This window comes from Eumetopias jubatus, unplaced genomic scaffold, assembly GCF_037043125.1.
Source record: "Eumetopias jubatus isolate StellerSeaLion01/CBP00866 unplaced genomic scaffold, mEumJub1_p1.0 scaffold_2, whole genome shotgun sequence".
NCBI lineage: Eukaryota > Metazoa > Chordata > Mammalia > Carnivora > Otariidae > Eumetopias > Eumetopias jubatus.
The window spans coordinates 73,662,195-73,666,571 of NW_028274808.1; the positions used below are offsets into that span (position 1 = coordinate 73,662,195).

The following is a 4,377-nucleotide window of genomic DNA, read 5'->3' on the forward strand; positions in this document are numbered from 1 at the left end:
TGTGTAGCTTTGGGAAAGTGACCGACTTGTCTGAGCAGGACTGATAATCTTACTTTGCCAGATGCTTATGAGGAAAAGTGATATACTTGCAATGCAGACAAGTAGGAGGTGCCAAGGTAGCCTTTAGCAGTAATGTTTTTACTTGACCCTCTACTATAGCAGGTGTGCTTATGGCTCTGTCTGGCTCCACGTGGCTTTGGCAGGGAAAGGTAACCTGCCTCTCTCCCTCCTTGGACACTGAAGGGAGAGAGAGATGTTCTTTTTTTTTTCTTTTAAAGATTTATTTATTCTTTATTTTAGAGAGCACATCGGGAGGGAGGGGCAGAGGGAGAGAGAATCTCAAGCAGACTCCTTGCTATGGAGCCCAACGCAGGGCTCAAGGCAGGGCTTGATCTGACAGCCCTGAGATTATGACCTGAGCCAAAATCAAGAGTCAGATGCTTAACCGACTGAGCCACCCAGGCGCCCCCTGGAAGGAAATGTTCTAACCTCCTCTCTAGTCCTTGTGGGAAGTTATAATAGGAGGTGATTTGAGGCAGGTTCCCTGATTCTTACAAATTCTTCCATCTCTGAGTTCACTAAGACCAAAAGAGCTTTTCCCAGGAAGGAGAGAAACATTCCAGGCTGCTGACATAAAAATGCCCATGGGAATCATTCAGGGGAAATCATCATACAGGAAGGAGACTGAAGAGATCGTGTGGCAGAGGCTTCAGGAGAACACAAGGTCACAGAGTCAAGCACACAAAGTGAGAAAAGGAGAATGCTTTTGCCAGTTCCTTTTGATGAACACATACTCTTAGCACCAGGAGCAAACACGCACACATGCACCTTAAAAATACCAAAAACAAATGCGAAGTTTTCCCTTGGAAACAATTATAGTCCCTGGCAGAAAACCATTAAGTGAATTGTGAGGGGTCAGGCCTGTCCTGGCCCGTTTTTGCTCAGACACTCCATACATGAAAGCTACTGCTCACTCACTGGGCCAGAACCCCAGGCCAGGCCTTCTGCTCTCTTTGGCTTTCCTCAGGAAGGATTCAGTCTCACTGCCAACTGGCAGTAAATCTGAACAAATTGGCAGGGTCCCACCTTGCTTTAAGTGAATGCATGTGCACCTCTCAAACTCACAGCAGATACCCATTAGCCTGGTCCACTACCCCTTTCAGGAAGGTTAAGATGGGCCTTCCACCGATGCTGACAGAGCCTAACTCTTGCAACTCGTCATCCCTTGAGGAGCAGGAAAAAGGCCTGTGCTCCCCAAGTCCCTTTACATATACAGACTTTCTGTTTAAGGAGTCAAATGCTGGCTCTTTACCATGCACTGGATTTCTCCTACACATTTCTGTGGCTATGTGCTATGTCCAAAGTTGAGAGAAGTTGGTAGAGCTGAAAACCCCCCAAAAACTTATCCAGGGAGCATGAATCTAAGAATGCCCCCAAGGAACACAGCCCAGAAAAAAATTTTAATTAAATCTCAGTGGAAAACTCAGTCTGACCACAGTCATCATGAGTCTAAAATGGATCAGCTAAGAAATAACGAAGATAAATCCTGTGAGGACCCAGGTGGAATCTTGTCACTGCCCGGTGATGGGGAAAGGGGACTCTGCACTGTCTACTTGGGAGCCCTTGCCCCATAACAGACAAGCAAGACCTGAAGTAAGGATGGGTTAAAATGGAAGCCTGAGGAGCTGGAGGATTTACACTTGGCTTTCTTCCTCTCTGAGGGGACCTCTCTCTCCTTTGGTATGTTTTCCTCTTGTCTTTGTCACATTCTCTCCCCAACTTCATTTTAGGTAAATTCATCAAAATAATGGATTTCCCATTTGATGATTCTGTTTAGCTCTCTGAGAAATGTTGGAAAGGGGATCGATTGCCATTCACTACAGCAGTGTGTGTCAGTTGGGCAGGTGGGGGTGTTGCAATAAGTGGCAAATGTTTAAGGACAGTGGAGAAAGTTTAGAAATCCTTCTGTAGAGAGTGGAAAATAATAGCCAACAGAAGGCTGCTGGGGAGTGCTAAGGGCCTAGCTGTGATCCGAGGCCGCCTACATGAAGTGACACCCATCTCTGTGCAGGGCTATGTGGCTTGCTTCAGCTGCTGTCGGCAACCTGGGTATATGGACAAAACAGGCATGATCAAGGCCAGGCTGGAGAGTCTGAGGGACGGTGAGTCAGAGAAGAGAGGGTCATGGTGGAGAGGGGTTGAACTCATGGGCAACCATAAAGTCTGCAGAAGAGGGAAGTAAAGGCAGGAGGTGGCTGGAGGATAGAAAATCCAGGGCTCAGGAGACCGAGGAACATTCTCTAAGTCCCGACTCAGACCTTGTGTTCTCTTTGGGGCCCTGCCCGAACAGAGATGCCCAAAGGGAACTGCTGAGATCAGGGGGCCTGGAATCCTCAAGTCTGATCTCATTTGGTCTTTGGCACACTCAGGAGACCTCCCCATTGCACACCTGATTCAGCTCCTTCTCCACAAACCACACATTCTTTGCTTCACTTAACCCTCACACACGAGGTTGGGAGGAAAGGCCGAGAGAAGACTAGGAGAGACAGTAAAGACAGAGCTGTGAAAGGCAGGGATGGGTAGGATGGTGCCACGTGGCTTTCTTTTTTCCAATTCCTCGATGGACAACTTTTGAGGAGGGAGACGCAGGGACACAGGAAGTCTGCCGCCTTCACCTTACCGTCCACCAACCTTAGCTCAGGCCACCAAGTAGGGACAAGAGGAGGCCAGTAAGGCCAGCAGGCAGTCCAACCTCTGTTCCCCTTACTTCCCAGCCCTCTGGAAGAAAAGAGAAGGGCTGCACTTCTGCCCCCTACCCCCATCTGCTGCACCCTCTGCATTGGCCAGTGAATGCTGCACTTCACACTGATGATACAGAGGCTCTGCAGCATCAACAAACCCTTCCCTGGGATGCACGGCCAAATTAGGTTGTGGTCTGTCCATGCCCTGCCTTACATTCTTTCAGGGGATAAACAAAAACAAACAAGCACTCTTCCTTTGAATTTTTTTGCTATGTTAATTTTTTAAAACTGACACATAGCACATCTGAAGAAATGCTCAGTAAAATTAAAATGCCATTTGAATGCAGTATCTGATTCCCTGGATATGCTGCACTCAGCTTCATCGTGCTGATATTTCTGCTTGGCCAGCCCGAGTGTCCTTGGCACTATATGTCTAACCTAAATTGGCCAGTTGATGAAGGTCTGGGGAATTGTGTGCTTGTTATAGTGGTTTTTGGAACAAAATTGGGGAAATCTTTTGGAAGGCAATTTGATGATACTATTAAAGTTTTCACCTTGTATAACCATCAACTCCACCTCTAGAAATTCATTCTAGAGAAATATACAAGGATTTATGAATGAAAATCGTAATAGATGTGCTCTTTATAAAGGAAGAAAACATGTTAAAAAGTAGAAATTTAGTCAAATGGGCGCAGGCACGCTGTTTGCAGGTGTCCATGCAGGTCTCAGGCTCAGAGCCACATGGCGTCAGTGCAGGTGTCATGTCAGACAGGACAATTTTGATGGTGACGACTTTGATGAAGTGGAGGAGGACGAAGGGCTAGGTGACTTGGAGAATGCCGAGGAGGAGGGCCAGGAGAACGTTGAGATCCGCCCCTCTGGAGAGCAACCAGAGACCAACCAGAAGTGAATCACCACACCATATATGACCAAGTATGAGCGAACCCGTGTACTTGGCACCTGCACCCTCCAGATCGCGATGTGTGCCCCCGTGATGGTGGAGCTGGAGGGGGAGACAGATCCCTTGCTCGTCGCCATGAAAGAGTTCAAGGCCCGAAAGATCCCCATCATTATTCGCTGCTACCTGCCACATGGGAGCTATGAAGAATGCGGGGTAGACGAGCTCATCATCACCGACTGAGCTGGAATCATCTTCCTGACTGTGCCTCATCCTAGTTTCTATTTTCACATTCTTTATACATGTAAATAATAAACTGTTCAACCTTTCAAAAAAATGAGTTATGGCACAAAGGAATATTTCTAAACCATTAACAATTATATATTATTATGTATTTATCACAAAAAGATGTTCACAGTACAGGAGGTAATAAATAAAGGGAGTTACAGTGCAATCCTATTTTGGTGAAATAGAAAAGAAGAGAGGATATAGGAAGGGAGGAAAGGAAGAAAAAAAGTCTAAGGATATATACCTTAAAATGCTTCCCTTAGTGGTAACTTGACTCTTTATGCTTATTGTATTTTATAAATGTTCCTTATAAACTGTTATTTTTTAATTAGAGGGAAAAATCATGCTACTTACACATATGCACACCTTGTCAGCTTAGCTGACTCTCTGAGACACAAGACAACTGTGGGCCAGACTCCTGCTGAGGGCACTGGGTGTGGTGGGCAGGCT

General features: G+C 46.4%; 1 pseudogene; it reads left to right on the plus strand.

Moving 5' to 3' along the window:
- Positions 1 to 3,426: 3,426 nt before the first annotated feature.
- Positions 3,427 to 3,976, plus strand: LOC114210133 (DNA-directed RNA polymerases I, II, and III subunit RPABC2 pseudogene; annotated as a pseudogene).
- The last annotated feature ends 401 nt before the right edge of the window (positions 3,977 to 4,377 follow it).